Raw genomic sequence first — 18,397 nt, forward strand, 5'->3', positions numbered from 1 at the left:
ATTAAGATACAGTTTACAAGTATTTATAGCATGCAAGGTCGTGTACAATCGGGTGGTCGGTGGGAACGGATTTTAATTGGTCGTTGGATGAAACGAAATCTCCCCTGAGGCGTTCTGACCTGCGTAGTTTGGACGGGGTTATTAGCGTCGGTTGGGTGTTGTTTGGGGTACCCACCTCTTGGGCGGCAGGCTGTACAATTGATATATCTTCCGCTCGTTCTCTCCCGCTTTCTCTCTCTACTTCTTCCGCTCTTTCCTCTCTCTCTTCTCTCTTTTCTCTTTCTCTTTCCTCTTTCTCCTCTCTCGTCTCTCTCTCTCGTCTCGTTCGCTCCTTCTAACGCTCTCTCTTTCTCTCTCTGCCTGCCTCCTCTCTCTCCTCTTCTCTCTCTCTCTCTGTTGCCTCTCTCTCTCTCTCTTTCTCTCTCTCTCTCTCTCTCTGTCTCTCCCCCCTCGATCTCTCTCTCTCTCTCTCTCTCTGTCTCTCCCCCCTCGATCTCTCCTCTCTCTCTCGTGGATGTATACGTAGTCGGTTGGTTTCTTGCGCCATTTCTTCTTATGATTGTGGGGAGAAACTCTGTTTCTTTTACCGTGTTGATAGTCGGTTTTTTCTCTAATATATGTAAAGCTTCAAGATAACGTAGGCGTTTTCGGTCCCGTGCATGGTCAATAATTTCTATGTTCTTTATAAGCTCAGCTCTTTCTGGTCTCCTGTTGTGTTTTTTCCCTATAGTGAATGAAAATGGCCCCTTCTTGAAGATGACACGAGAGACGCTTGGAGAGTCTGGTAGTGGTCATCCCGATATAAGAATGGTGGCATCCATCCACCGAGCATGTGAATTCGTAGATGACACTCCTTCTCTTCAAAGACGTTTCTGGGGGCGCCGGGTTGTTTCTAAGAAGCAGCTGGCTGGTTTTCATGCTTTTGTAATAAATTATGAGGCTAATTTTATCACTTTCTGTAGTGGGGAGACATTTTCACTGATTATTTTCCTTATAGCCTTTTCATCTTCCAAATATTTGTGGTGCATATAATTTTTATAAAATATTTTTATAGCTCCACTTTGGTCGTTAGTTACGTCGTTCTTTCTTGGTGCCATTTATTTATGGAGTCCCTCGTTTGGCGTTCGACCATACGGTTTGAAAAGTTATTATTAATGAGAACTTGTGTAGACCTTTCGATTTCCCTGGTGGTTTCTCTCCATGTGGAACAGTGTGTAAGGGCGCGGCGGACGAAGGCCTCTACCACCGATCTTTTATACCTGTCTGGGCACTCGCTGGACCCATTAAGGCATAGACCCGGGTTTGTGGGTTTCTTGTAAACCGTGGTGGTGTATCCCGTAGGGGTCTGCTGTACCCGAACGTCCAGGAAGGGTAGGGCACCGTCAACGCTGCGTTCACACGTGAAGTGGAGGACGGAGCATTCTTCGAAGGTGTTTCTTAAAGTTTCAAGGTCCTCTTCTCTGTTAACTTTTATGAAGGTGTCGTCTATGTAGCGGTAGTATTGGGGAGGACAGGGGATCTTATTGAAAACTCTTTCTTCGACGACACTCATGTAGAAGTTGGCAAATAGAACCCCTAATGGGGATCCCATTGCCACGCCGTCAATCTGGCAATAAAGATGTCCTCTGTGGGTCGTGAATGGTGCCTTCTTGGTACATATTTCAAGGAGGGATTTTAGGGCTTCCTCGGGGATGTTCAAAGCCTGTGTCTCCTCACATCTGTATACTCTGTCGAGGATGTGTTCAATCGTCTCGTCGACTGGAACGTTCGTGAAGAGGCTCTCGACGTCAAGAGAGGCGATGATACCTGTAGACGGAGAGTCTCGGAGTTTACGTAAAAAGTCGGTAGATGACTGTAGACAATACCTGTCAGGGATATATGGCGTGAGGAGTTCATTGAGTCTCTTCGCGATTTTGTAAGTCGGGGTTGGGATTTGGCTTATAATAGGGCGAAGAGGATTTCCAGGCTTGTGGGTTTTTACGGTGCCGTAAATATACCCTGGATTAAAGTCACCCTGGGCAAGGGGAAGTCTGGGAGCATTCCTAGCGGCATGGATTCTTTCGACCGTCCTATTAATGTCTCGTCGGATGTCTCGTGACAAAAAAGCCAAACCCACACGCCAAGCGCCTGGAGGTCGAAGTCCTCCTTGACTCTATCCAGTCCCTCGAGGACGAAGGCAGGGTCAGGTCGAGCGACTCCCTCCAGCCCTTACTGTTAGCAGAAGCCCTTACCGACCGAGGAGCCCCATACAGAAGCGCTATCCTTACCAGAGAATTGAAAGAAACTGCTAAAAACTTGAAATCAAACCAGGAAATAACAATAAGAAGGGCAGACAAAGCTGCTGCCCTAGTGCTCATCAAGACCTCAGAATATCACGAGAAACTGGACCAAATACTGGCTGATCAATCCAAATTCAGAAAAATCAACAAGAACCCCATCGAAGACATCCGACGAGACATTAATAGGACGGTCGAAAGAATCCATGCCGCTAGGAATGCTCCCAGACTTCCCCTTGCCCAGGGTGACTTTAATCCAGGGTATATTTACGGCACCGTAAAAACCCACAAGCCTGGAAATCCTCTTCGCCCTATTATAAGCCAAATCCCAACCCCGACTTACAAAATCGCGAAGAGACTCAATGAACTCCTCACGCCATATATCCCTGACAGGTATTGTCTACAGTCATCTACCGACTTTTTACGTAAACTCCGAGACTCTCCGTCTACAGGTATCATCGCCTCTCTTGACGTCGAGAGCCTCTTCACGAACGTTCCAGTCGACGAGACGATTGAACACATCCTCGACAGAGTATACAGATGTGAGGAGACACAGGCTTTGAACATCCCCGAGGAAGCCCTAAAATCCCTCCTTGAAATATGTACCAAGAAGGCACCATTCACGACCCACAGAGGACATCTTTATTGCCAGATTGACGGCGTGGCAATGGGATCCCCATTAGGGGTTCTATTTGCCAACTTCTACATGAGTGTCGTCGAAGAAAGAGTTTTCAATAAGATCCCCTGTCCTCCCCAATACTACCGCTACATAGACGACACCTTCATAAAAGTTAACAGAGAAGAGGACCTTGAAACTTTAAGAAACACCTTCGAAGAATGCTCCGTCCTCCACTTCACGTGTGAACGCAGCGTTGACGGTGCCCTACCCTTCCTGGACGTTCGGGTACAGCAGACCCCTACGGGATACACCACCACGGTTTACAAGAAACCCACAAACCCGGGTCTATGCCTTAATGGGTCCAGCGAGTGCCCAGACAGGTATAAAAGATCGGTGGTAGAGGCCTTCGTCCGCCGCGCCCTTACACACTGTTCCACATGGAGAGAAACCACCAGGGAAATCGAAAGGTCTACACAAGTTCTCATTAATAATAACTTTTCAAACCGTATGGTCGAACGCCAAACGAGGGACTCCATAAATAAATGGCACCAAGAAAGAACGACCGTAACTAACGACCAAAGTGGAGCTATAAAAATATTTTATAAAAATCATATGCACCACAAATATTTGGAAGATGAAAAGGCTATAAGGAAAATAATCAGTGAAAATGTCTCCCCACTACAGAAAGTGATAAAATTAGCCTCATAATTTATTACAAAAGCATGAAAACCAGCCAGCTGCTTCTTAGAAACAACCCGGCGCCCCCAGAAACGTCTTTGAAGAGAAGGAGTGTCATCTACGAATTCACATGCTCGGTGGATGGATGCCACCATTCTTATATCGGGATGACCACTACCAGACTCTCCAAGCGTCTCTCGTGTCATCTTCAAGAAGGGGCCATTTTCATTCACTATAGGGAAAAACACAACAGGAGACCAGAAAGAGCTGAGCTTATAAAGAACATAGAAATTATTGACCATGCACGGGACCGAAAACGCCTACGTTATCTTGAAGCTTTACATATATTAGAGAAAAAACCGACTATCAACACGGTAAAAGAAACAGAGTTTCTCCCCACAAACATAAGAAGAAATGGCGCAAGAAACCAACCGACTACGTAAGAGGAGAGAGAGGAGACGAGGGGGGAGGACAGGAGAGAGAGAGAGAGAGAGAGAGAGAGAGAGAGGAGCAAACAGAGAGAGAAGAGAGAGAGAGAGAGAGAGAGGAGCAGCAGAGCAGCTAGAGAGAACAGCAGAGATGAAAGAGAGAGCGTTAGAAGGAGCGAACGAGAGAGAGAGAGAGAGAGAGAGGAACTTGCAGAGAAAGAGAGAGAAGCAAGAGAGAGAGAAAGAGCGGAAGAAGTAGAGAGAGAAAGCGGGAGAGAACGAGCGGAAGATATATCAATTGTACAGCCTGCCGCCCAAGAGGTGGGTACCCCAAACAACACCCAACCGACGCTAATAACCCCGTCCAAACTACGCAGGTCAGAACGCCTCAGGGGGAGATTTCGTTTCCATCCAACGACCAATTAAAATCCGTTCCCACCGATTGTACACGACCTTGCATGCTATAAATACTTGTAAACTGTATCTTAATTCACTGTACTGTAAACTCTCATAGATGACTGCCTGTGCGCTGTCGACACGTTAGAGGAATAAACCTAAGACAAATGAAAATCTTTACATGTCCTTAGGAAACTTAATACACCAGCTACATGCTGACGAGAAAAAGATAATAAGAAGAATTGAGAAGATTCTATATAAAATTAAATGCCGTGAAACAGCTATTGCATTAAGAATATTGTTATTATTTTCTCAAAATAGTGTTCTTTCTATAATAGATCTTTTATTTGTTCTCATTTTTTACAATTTTCAATTACGTTAGTATCATCTAAATCTTCAATATAATTATTTTGTCATTATTTTTCGCCAGGGAGGGGGAGGGTGGGGGGGGGGGCAAGTGCCAGGTGTCATCCAACCCGGATTTGTCTAGTGTGCGTATCTGTTGCCGTAATGAGTTCAATTGCTAAGTCGACTGATTTGTAATTAGCAGGTTATCAAGTCCGTCAATCCGCTATTTTTAGATTCGTCTCTTTTCCGTGGTAATAACCACCCAAATTATAAACTCTCCTTAAACGAAAACCAAGGTATAATGGTACAATCTTCATTAAGGATGATATTAAGCCAAACTTAGTAGTAACGATCTCTCTCTCTCTCTCTCTCTCTCTCTCTCTCTCTCTCTCTCTCTCTCTCTTGTTTTCGAATAACATTAAATTTCCCAAGAATTGTTCTTGGAAAAAATGAAAAATAATGTACATTTTCTCAAAAAAATATTCGATACACACACATAAACATATATATATATATATATATATATATATATATATATATATATATATATATATATAATTATATATATATATGTATATTATATATATATATATATATGTATATTATATATATATATATATATATATATATATATATATATATAGGATGGATGTATGTATGAACAATGCATGTATGTCTGTATGGTCCAGCATAACCCTGAAACACATTGAGCAATTTCAACCAAACTTGGTATACATGTGACTTCCCATCTGGAAAGAATACTGTGGGGGTAAGACACAACTAACACCAAAGGTGGGTGGGAAAGGGTGAAATGTAAAAAATACCAAAAACGACAAATATTAAGTGTCTAATCCACAGTTGTTAAGGTTGCTGAGATGATTAGTGACACTGTCGATGCGCTTAAAGTCCACGTTTATCCCTGATAGAAAGAGGGGCGAGAAGGGGGCTGACATGTAGACATAACTGAAAAGACAAATATTAGAGTCTTGATCCCTATTCTTCGAGGTCACTGAGATGAACAGTGACACTCCAGATGCCCTTTAAGTCCATGTTCACCCCCGATAGTAAGTGGGGTGAGAAGGGGAAGGAAGGCGGTTACATTACAAAAAACCGAAAATGACAGATATGAAGGTCTAATCCATAGTTTTCAAGGTTGCTTGAAAGAACAGTGACACTCCTGATGCCCTTTAAGTCCAAGTTCAGCCCCTGATAGGAAGTGGGGTGAGAAGGGGCGACATGCAAAAATAATAGAAAAGACAACTATTAGAGTCTAATCTGTTTTTCAAGGTTGCTGAGATGAATATGACACTGAATATGCCATCTAAGTCTAAGTTCAGCACTGATAGGTAGGAATGGGGGGTGGGTGAGAAGGAAGGGGTGATATGCTGGGCAATGTGATTAAAGCAACCACCTTAACAGGAGGAAGAGACAGAGAGAGAGAGAGAGAGTTACAAGTTAAAAGGATTAGGATGTCTCAAAGGCTTATTAGTCCATCTGAGAAGACATTGTGTGCTCACTTATCACTAGGAGCAAGTTTTACTATTAATTCATATTGTTCTAATGATCTTTTCTAGTTTTCTTTCAAACTTCCACAATGTTGCCGTCTACAACTTTTGGAGGCAGTTCATCCATGTGACACATTTTGCCTGGCAGCGTCGGGTTCCTCAGGTAGTGTATATATATATATATGTATATATGTATGTGTGTGTGTGTGTGTGTGTATACTTTGGTTTCTTTTTTATGAATTCCCTCAAAAATTCTTTTAAGTATTTACTTTTTCACTTATGCCTCTTATGCCATTACTGCATAGTTTTGAACAGCGAGAGAGAGAGAGAGAGAGAGAGAGAGAGAGAGAGAGAGAGAGAGAGAGAGAGAGAGAGGTCAGTGGCACTAATTCCGTTCCCTCTTTTTGATCTAAGAACAGCGTTGGTAATCCAATTGGAAGTCCAAAGAGATGTGTGGTGAGGGCGTTAATTAGATTTCATCCATGCCAAGACAAACACCACAGCGTCCTCTACGTTCTTTGCCGACTGCAAAATCTACAGCGCCACTTTCTAGACACGTATCAACTACCACTTTGATTTCAATCTACATTTGGATTGGAGTTTTAAGCTGAAAAGAATAAAAATCGATCGCATGTGATAATTCGAGTAAAAACTTAGGTGCTGACATTAAGAAACGATGCTTTGTTTCTCTCGAAAGGAAAAAGATTAAAAAAATAGCAAGAAACTATTTTTCGGACCATTTCATTTTTGCCTCTGCATTTTCTATGGTTGTGAGAAGTTAACTGTTTTAATGCCTCAAACGGCCTCTGTAAAATTTCGCCCGTCACGTCTTTCCTGTACTTGATTTTTTTTAGTATATATATATATATATATATATATATATATATATATATATATATATTATATATATATACACAGGAAAGACATGACGAGCGAAATAGTTCACGAAAGGAATCATTTCCTGATACACACACACAAACACACACGTGTGTATGTGTGTGTATCAGGAAATGATTCCTTTCGTGAACTATTTCTATTCGGCAGATGGACGCAGCAACAGATTCTAAATGATTCTGAAATATTCTGCCGAGATTAAAACAAAGTGAAAGATTTTTTTTTTTACTTCTTCGTTTGCTAGACTGACTCAAAGTGTCAAGATAAATGATATTTCTTTTGTTTAAGAAAAGGCAAAAACAGAAGGCGAATTATGGATGGCGCTCAGATTATTTGACATATTTTAGTGAGTTTTCCTTTCCGATTTTGTTTTTCACCTATTTTCCCTCAAAACTTTCAAAATTCATAAAAATCGTCCATTGCTATTTCTTTTCCTATCTTTACGGCTATGTATTTTAGTGCAGAGCACCATTCTTTCCTAGATTATAAGTTGCTGATTATTATTATTATTTTTTTTTTTTTTGGTCTATCACAGTCCTCCAATTCGACTGGGTGGTATATATAGTGTGGGGTTCCGGGTTGCATCCTGCCTCCTTAGGAGTCCATCACTTTTCTTACTATGTGTGCCGTTTCTAGGATCACACTCTTCTGCATGAGTCCTTGAGCTACTTCAGCCTCTAGTTTTTCTAGATTTCTTTTCAGGGATCTTGGGATCGTGCCTAGTGTTCCTATGATTATGGGTACAATTTCCACTGGCATATCCCATATCCTTCTTATTTCTATTTTCAGGTCTTGATACTTATATCCATTTTTTCCCTCTCTCTCTCAAACTCTGGTTCCCATGGTATTGCGACATCAATGAGTGATACTTTCTTCTTGATTTTGTCAATCAACGTCACGTCTGGTGTATTTGCACGTATCACCCTATCTGTTCTGATACCACAGTCCCAGAGGATCTTTGCCTGATCGTTTTCTATCACTCCTTCAGGTTGGTGCTCGTGCCACTTATTACTGCAAGGTAGCTGATGTTTCTTGCACAGGCTCCAGTGGAGGGCTATTGCCACTGAATCATGCCTCTTTTTGTACTGGTTCTGTGCAAGTGCCGGACATTCGCTTGCTATGTGGTTTATGGTTTCATTTTTCGTATTGCACTTCCTACATATGGGAGAGATGTTATTTCCATCTATCGTTCTTTGAACATATCTGGTTCTTAGGGCCTGATCTTGTGCCGCTGTTATCATTCCTTCAGTTTCCTTCTTTAACTCTCCCCTTTGTAGCCATTGCCGTGTGTCATCGCTGGCTAGTTCTTTAATCTGTCTCATGTATTGTCCGTGCATTGGTTTGTTGTGCCATTCCTCTGTTCTGTTTGTCATTCTTCTGTCTCTGCATATTTCTGGGTCTTCGTCTACTTTTATCAGTCCTTCTTCCCATACACTCTTGAGCCACTCGTCTTCACTGGTTTTCAGATATTGCCCCAGTGCTCTGTTCTCGATGATGACGCAGTTCTCTATACTCAGTAGTCCCCTCCCTCCTTCCTTTCGTGTTATGTATAGTCTGTCCGTATTTGCTCTTGGGTGTAGCACTTTGTGTATTATCATATGTTTCCTAGTTTTCTGTTATTATTATTATTATTATTATTATTATTATTATTATTATTATTATTATTCTTATTATTATTATTATATTCAGTAGATGAAAGCCTAAACAGCCCACTGACTTGAAATTCAAGCTTCCAAAGAATATGGTGTTCATAAGGCAGACGTAAGAGGAAACAGAGAAATGTAGAAACAAGAGATATCACTATTAAAAAAACAAATGAATAAATATACAACGATAAAAATTTATCAAAATGCAAGAAGAATAATATTAGGGTGGTAATGCATTGCATTTTCGCTTGAACTTCTGAAGTTCCAATTGCACGACATCCTCTGGGAGGCTGTTCCGTTCCACAGTCCAACGGCCTAAGGAATAAAGGACCTCTGGAACTGAGAAGTTCGACAGCGATGCTCTTCAGCGAATCTCGTTGCTCTCGGCAGATCAAGGGATCAGGGATCAGTTGTTAATATGAAGATCTCTGTTGGGATACAACTTATGAAAACGTGACAAACAAGAGACCATCCCTCGAAGGGCCAAGTCATAACACTGATACTATTGGGAAACATAACCCTACCACCACGTAACACTTTACTAAGCGAGATAAATCTCTGGCAAAAGCAGACATCCACACCGGAGAACAGTATTCCGATAAAGGAAGGACAAATGACTTGGAACAGGTTGCACTGATTTTATCACTGTTATAAATATAGAATGAGGCATTACGAATAATACCTAACTTACGTGGGGAATTTACTGACATTTTCATTAGGTGTTTCTCAAAAGTTAGATAAAAAAAATGATTTAAGCATTTCAAAAAGAAGAAATACACACCTTTAAAGGAGAGGTAAGCGGAATCACTTATTCACGGACGAGTTTTGCCAGTGGCTCCGTTTCTCTCTTGCACTTAATTTTTTCTTTTGTTGTACTGACTGGCTCTTTTGGCGTAAACCACAGGAAACGAAATATGCGCGATATTTTCCTCGAATGGCGGATGTGAGTATTAAGCCTTTTTCCTCTGAATATTTTCTTGTTTTGATTCCCAGTAATTGGTGAGGATAAATCCAGCCTTTGCCAAGGTCATAGTTTTTTTTTGTTGGGGGGGCGGCTTATTCCAAAGGGGAAATATTTTTGCTCTCTCTCATATTCGGTACTGAAGAATTATTTAGCGCAATTTTTGTAAATTGCCAGCCTATCTACCTTTGTAAATCTTTTTCCGCCTTCCTTTTGGGACTTGAGCCTATTTATTTATTCATTAGGTTAATAGAACTGATTCAAGCTCAACATCGTAGCTTTTTTCCCATTCTAATACGGAATTTGAGAATGCTCTCCTTGTTTTGTATTTAACTCCTATTCATCCTGTACTCTATACATGTATTAGATGTATACATTTAAACCCAAACATATTTATTCGTATATGGTTATCACTTGCGAGTCATTTTCTTTTTTACATTCAGTACATTAGACATTTGGGACTAAATGGACACTGAGCAATTATTAAAGATTTCACATTTTGTTGATGAACACTTAGGTATCTCCGCAACGCTAATTCACATGAGCACCGGTACATTTAATTCACAATTTAACTTTAGTTAGATGCCCTAACTTGCCTGAGTATATATATATATATAATAATATATATATATATATATATATATATATATATATATATATATATATATATATATATATATATGTAATGTATGTATGTAGGTATGTATGTATATCTCATTATTGATCAGTGAGATGTATCACCATGAAATAACAATAGAGACCTATGTTGGAAGCACCATTTATTCCATAACCGTTTTGAATCTCGTGAAACGTATTCAGTAATTTCAGTTAATCAGTAGGTACTTTATTCTGGAAGTAATAAGCCTAAGGCGATTGGATATGTCATCTTCTCAGTAAGTGATGAACGGCAAAGGGGCGAAACATTATTATCCATCCTTCGAAGATGTCTTTTCCGCTGGAAAATGCGAGAAAAGTCGCAGGATGACTGTTGCCATGGCAACCATAAGATCCAGGGGGATTTGCTTACATATATGGTAGTAGGATCCTTCCTATCAACATTCATGATGAGACTCCTGCCGCGAAAAAAGACGTCATTCTTTAGAATATAGGGCCACTGAAATGACGCCGGAAAATGGTTGATTCATAATCAGCTGATCATGGTTCAGATGTTCATTTGATGACACATTCTGTGGAATAGTAAGGAACCGTGAATGCTTTACTAGTGAAATTCGTAAACTTTTTCTCGTAAAAAGTGATATATATATATATATTTATATATATATATATATATATATTATTATATATATATATGCTTATATATATAAGTATATACATACACACACGCACACACACACACGCACACACACGCTCCCTCGATTGCGCCGAAGTTTCTTCGACGTTTTTTTACATGTTTCTTTTGTAAGTAAATTAATTTTCATCTGTACGCTATTTTGGTTTCCATAAAACTTCAATAAACCCAACGGAAAATATTCTCAACTCACAGCACCAGTTTGGATCTTTTTCCCCTCTTTCGCTTTCAGACTTTTTGACGGTTGGTACTTCAGACAGAAAGGAAGAATTTTCGGCTTCAGACTGACAAACAAGAGAAGAATATTTGCGACAGATATGAACGTGGATTATCTTATTGTTGATTTTTGCAAGAATTTAGGATAAATTAAATAAGAGCAAATATGAACCAAGCGCCTAATTTTAGAATGCTCATTATATATTTGTCACTTCACTGAGACTTTTCAGCTTCCCGTATTGTGGTAACTGTATAAACATCCAAAATAAAAACACTCTCGCACAACCCTCTCCTTTCCCTTTGCCAAAGACTCAAAAATGAAAATTAAATAAAAATGGTTTTTTTTTTTTCATTTGAACAACCACCTCATATTTTGCACTATCAGTAATGTGTCTAGTTGAAAAGTTGCCATTGAATTCCACCAATTCCTCGAATATTTCGCAAATATTCTTCTCTTGTTTGTCAGTCAGAAGCCGAAAATTCTTCCTTTTTGTCTGAAGTACCAACCGTCAAAAAGTCTGAAAGCGAAAGAGGGGAAAAAGATCCAAACTGGTGCTGTGAGTTGAGAATATTTTCCGTTGGGTTTATTGAAGTTTTATGGAAACCAAAATAGCGTACAGATGAAATTTAATTTACTTACAAAAGAGTTGCATGAAACTCTCATCCACAGGCCATGGAACTCTCAGCCGCGAACCTTGAAACTTTCAGTCACGGCCTGTTGGTGGCGTGTGTTGTTGGTACCTATCACAGGGCCAGATGCACGATCATGATAAAATCTAACCTTAAATAAAATAATAACTACTGAGGGTAGACCGCTGCAATTTGGTATGTTTGATGATTGGAGGGTGGATGATCAACATACCAATTTGCAGCCCTCTAGCCTCAGTAGTTTTTAAGATCTGAGGGCGAACATAAAAAGTGCGGGCGGACAGACAAATCTACCTCAATAGTTTTCTTTCACAGAAAACTAAAACTACATCACAAAAGGACCGAGACAGAATCATAAAAAATAAGTTATTTTCCACGGAAATCTTTTTCCCATCCTTTAAAGTTTTACCTCGCGTTTTATTTGCTGATCTCCTTATCTTACCCTCACGAGCTTTCACGCGTTCATAACGAAAACGTTTGGTGGTGTTCTGAAGGAGCCACCTAAGCAGAAGAAAACGGCGGCGGCAGAAACTACACTTGAGGGAGATTTTAAAAGTTTCCTGGTTTTTGTTTTCGCTTGATTTAAGAGTATTACACTTCAGAATTCTATTCGAGAAATTTGCAAAACCAAGAGATTCCACGCATGGTTGGCAACATAACATTCGAGGTTAAATGAGGCAAGAAATTCAGTCCAACTCAATATAACAAAATTCTAGGGACTCGTTTCATTAACGGCTTTTGGTTCACTTGATACGGAGATTATGAAGCTTAATTAGTAGGTAATTCTTTTTTTAAATTTCTTAATGACTGATATTGTGCAGGCGAATTTCTCCCTTACTAATGAAAAAATTAGAAATATCAGCATTAATTTCCCAAAAAAGTTGTGGGGAAAGAGTTACAATAGTTTAGAACCACCTTTTCATTTAATAAAAATAGTTTTGATCTTGCTATAAAGCTTGAACCTTTTCGCTCGAACTTGTTCTTCTCCATACTCATGGTAAAAACGAGCGGTACTATTATATATATATATATATATCATAGTATATATATATATATATATATATATATATATATATATATATATATTATTTATATGTAATTGTAACAGCCACAATCCCCTCTTAAAATCTAGAATTCTTTGCGCTTGTCACTATAAAGCCTTAAGATCCAAGTGCAATAAATATGAAGAAATTATGATTTCCGGTAGCAGAAGACGAACCGTGTTAGCACAATCACGACGAGGTCACGTTGCTGACCTGACTGTGTATATATATATATATATATATATATATATATATGCATATTTATAAATATATATCTATACACACACAGACACAGACACAGACACACACACACACACACATATATATATATATATATATATATATATATATATATATATATATATATATATATATATATATATATATCTATTGGGTACATGAACCCATAGGCTGACTATGATAGTAATTTAAGAGAGGGAAAGTGGGGGGTGTACTTAGGGGGTGAATGGTATAGGGTGTAGGTCATTGAGAGCTGAAAAGCAAAATTATGACAGAAACTAGTCTTGCGTAGGTGATTGTAAACTGAAGCTACAAGCGCCGTTTATTTAGAGAATCATAAAAATGTAGTACTGGCAGAGCCGCAATGACAAAAATATCTAAATTTTTAATATTTATATCTCACTAAAATAACAATGAAATTGATGCCTAAACTATGATTTTAAAATTGAAATTGCTTTAAATGGATAAAAAGAGCAGCAGGTTGGTGACCCCTGATCTAACGAAGCAATGGAGCAGTGACAAGGTCGGGTTCGTTATGATGATCTGAGAAGTCGGAGGCGCGACAAATTTCAAAGCCGTTGTCATGCAATGGCATCAGGAGGAATGATCTTAAAAGAAACAATCACAGATGGAATGGAAACTACTAGAATGAAAATGAGAAGAAAATTAATGGATGTTAACTTAAAAACGATATCGGTTACTTTCCCTCTCTCAGCGGACCAACACTCATAAAGTGTCTCTTGCTTATCCATGGATTAAAGTTTGCATTGCTGGTAAGAGGAAACATCCATCGTATTACTAAGAGGCAATCGCGTATTTTCATTCATGGAATAACGTCATTGATAGGTGAGCAGGTTAAAATAAAATGTGACTTATCTTTTTTCCGACAAATGACAAATACTATGTGACACCAAGCATCTTGCCAAGTAGACGTCCTGATTGGTAAAAAGATTCAGAGCCCACGAAAATCACTAGTGTTAGAACACTTAAATATGCTCAGATAATTACTCTGAGGAAAGATTAAAAATGACGAAAAAAATATAAAAACGTATATAAATATACGCGAAAGAGAAACCTGTAGTGAACGCTAAATGCACACGGAGAATGCCTGCTCCATGCGGAGTAAGTCTTTCTCGTTCACGACCTGCTGAAATTAGTACTACGTATATCCAGGCAGCAATTCACGAGTCAAGGCAAAGAAACGAGATTTTCTATTGAGGGAAAGTGACTGGAGTGGAATTGCCAGCCGAACGTATTTCAGATCTGCTGTACCTCATCAGTCCAAGAGACGAGAGTAATACCAAATCAAATGAAATCCACCGAACGACTGGGAATGAAATACGGAAGGATTGCAAGGCTCATCTCAACAAGATTTCTCTCATCCTCTTATCAAGCTTCACAAAAATTGGGTTCGATGTGGATCACTACATTGTTGTCATAAATGCATTTGATTCACTTGCCTCTTGCATCTTTTTTTTAAAATTCTTCTGTACTTACACGAAAGTCACTTAGGGTAGGATAAAACTTCAATCGGATCAAGGCTTTCAGTAATTACTGCTATCCACAGTCAAGAGAAACACCGCAGTATCAAGGGGCTAAAGCTACTACTTTAACTACACGCAAAAACAATCGCCAATTAGTATAAGTGAATCAGAGGCACCTCATACTTGGTGATTTTTTCCACGTTGATTTGCGATTTGGGGTCAAAGCCATCTCTGATACCCACCTCTTGCGTTTTAAAGATAAAATGGGTGAAAGATATCTAACAAAATTTAACGAGAGAGTTAGAGAGGGATTGAAACATTACGCGAAAAGATACAGTGAACTATAATGAAAGTCGTGATTCTAGAGGATATTTGTTTTCCCGCTGATGACCGAAACTTGAAGATAGATAGATAGATTAGTTTTTATTTCAACTGAATATTTTTTTCATATAAACGTAAAGGATCCCTTTCTTTCTCCTCCTGCTATTATCCAAGTTATCAACACTATATCCATACAACAAAGACGTAGTCCTATTCTTGCTTTTAACCGAAGGACTTGTCTTGTCGCGTCGCAGTGGTCGTTAGGATTCCGGGGACAGTTCTCCTCAAAAGTATTTGGAAGTTTTGGACACAGGGTAGAATCAAAGCCTTGATTTGCCCTGCTGATGCCAACAAGACAAAAATCAAGGCAAGGGAACATGAGCTCATGTTCACGATAACATTGGCATATTCTGCTGTGTTGTTGTTGACACGCGCTAGATAGGAGTACGTGTAATAAAGCAAGGTACATTCGACGTTCCACAACCGGATAAGCTATATAGAGAAAATAACTATCAATACCATGACAATCGCAACTTTCCAAAATTGCGTAGAAATTCGAAAAACTTGAGAATATTTATGGGAAGAGAAACAATAAATAACCAGGCAGCTGTGAATGTATATAAAACACATTCCAACTTCATTGGCAGAGGTTTCGATAATATAAAAGATGGATGATGTTCGAGTAAATGATTCTATTCTTTTTCACAAAATCTGCCTGCTCTGTAACAAAGGTGCAGGGAAATTTTTCAAGTCATAAAATGTAAAATGTTACGAGAAGCAGAAATATCTTTTTTAACACAGTCGCACACAAATACTCACACACATATATGAATAGTAAATATTAAATATAACTAAGGCTACATGACTCTTTTGAGCATACGAAGAATTTCTGTTCGTAATACACCACAGCTGTCTTTAACTCATAAGTAAGATAGAATGATTATGTATTGAAGATACTTAAAAAGACCTACGTTATTTTTGGGAATTGGGCTGGGTTACGGATCAGCAAAAAATAGATGAATAGATAAATAAATAAATGAATACATAAATGAATAAATAAAATAAAAGTGAAATCATCAAACATGCAAACATAAATGTATTACTCTTAAAGCTGCGCGATACCTTAGCCATCAATTCAAAATTTTCTTCCTAATATATACACATATATATGAATTTTATTACATCACCGAGATTCATTCACAAAAATTAAGCTGCACATATCCTTTAATATATCATTTAGTTTACCTCGGAATTAATATACTTTCAATTATGTTTTTACCTCGGAATTAATATACTTTCAATTATGTTTTTACCTCGGAATTAATATACTTTCAATTATGTTAACTGAAGGAGAATTTTTTAGTTGATAAGAAATCCGTCGGCTCATGGGCTCGAACCACGGAACAAAGAATTCCGGATGCACAGAGATAGCCTTGTGGGTAAAGCGCGTCACTGACGGACCTGAATTCTTGAGCCGACGAATTTCTTATCAACTAAAAGAATTCCCCTTCAGTTAACATATGTGAAAATATATTAATTCCGAGGTAGAGTGGATTAGATATTAAAGGACATTTGTAGCTTAATGCTCACAGATAGACAAACACATTAAACACACACACACACACATATATACATATATATATATATATATATATATATATATATATATATATATATATATATATACACACACATACACACACACACATACATATATATATATATATATATATATATATATAATATATATATATGTATATATATATATATATATATATATATATATATATAAACGTTGCGGTTTATGTTTGCGGCAAAGGAAAATAATATGGTATAAAAATCAATTATGATAATAACTTGGCAATGAAATTCTTTTCAAGACCAAGACAGATGGGCAGGGGGGAAGGGGTGCTAGTGAAACAATAAAAGACCATTGATCTGACTGCGTTATTACTAAATGACACTTTATGAATTCTTTAAATTTGGCACAAGAAATATTCAAAAGCGTTCTTGTTCTTCTAAGCATACCGTACACAAAGCACTTAAATGATCTTTTGTTTCATGGTTAACAAACACAGGATCTGATCTACATTCCAAATACACACTCATGAATCCGTAATATTCCTTGACCAGTTCATTTGATTAATTAGGAAAGTCTGGTAATGAGAACTCAAGAGATATCAACCAAACTACGGTCATTATCATGAAAAGCTTCATTATTTGGGGATAAATTACAGAGAGCTAATTATTACATATTATGGCCAAAGTCGAATGGCTAACTGAAGCAAAATATTACGTATTATTTTCTGGTTAAATTTCCCTCAGGCTATGCTCCTGTTTTTTTTTTTGTTCTTCGATGCAAATCAGTGATAATATTTAATGACTTTCTGATCGCACATAATGAAATAACGATTAGTGTTTTACTTAGCTTTTTTTTCAGAATATACATCAGTCCAAAGAGAATACCGTGTAGACGAATGAATGGCATTCTAATATTGCTCAGAGGCGTGCAGCCCGATATTTGATCATTACTTGGATGGAAAGGAAATAACGATGAGAGTAGTTTTAATTTTGGCCAAGGAAGAAAACGGGGTTATGAACAGAATCAAGATAAACGACTTTATATAATTAAAAGTAAGCGTAAACTTCATCAAGAAACAGATATGAAAGGAATTTATTTCTGGTGACAGAAATTCATTTCTCGATGTGGTTCGGATTCCACAATAAGTTGTAGGTCCCGTTGCAAAGTAACCAATTGATTTCTAGCCCCATAGAAATATCTAATCCTTCGAGCCAGCCCTAAGAGAGCTGTTAATCAGCTCAGTGGTCTGGTGAAACTATGATAACTTAACAATTAAGGAAACACTTATTTTTTCTTTCCGTTTCTTCCCTTGTCTGTCTTACCTTCGCAATCAAATCTCTACCTTGCCCATGCAAAGTTCCGTCTATATGTAGACAGGAATAACAAACTTTATTAACCTTTCTTATTCTACTTAGAAGGTGTAGCTTTGAATTTGTTATATTTCCAGTTTCCAGCACGTATACCTAGACGGGTTTGCTACCCCCAGAGATCGGCCATATGTCGAAGTCACCTTTTTCCTCAGATATAACCCTTCCGAGTCTTAACCAGAACCTGCAATGCTTATTTTTTCCTGCCATCGGACAAACATCGTCTAGAAAAGAATAGAATAGAATATACAATTTAGGCCAAAGGTCAAGCGCTGGGACCTATGACGTCATCATCGCTGGAAGGGAAATTGACCGTAAAAAGGTTTGAAAGGTGTAACAGGGAGAAAGCGTCGCAGTTGTACCATGAATCAGTTGTTAGGAGAGGATGGAAAGTAAAGTGGAAGGAGAATATGAACAGAACTACAGTGAAAGGAAT

Source organism: Macrobrachium nipponense, chromosome 11 (assembly GCF_015104395.2).
Source record: "Macrobrachium nipponense isolate FS-2020 chromosome 11, ASM1510439v2, whole genome shotgun sequence".
NCBI classification, from domain to species: Eukaryota; Metazoa; Arthropoda; class Malacostraca; order Decapoda; family Palaemonidae; genus Macrobrachium; species Macrobrachium nipponense.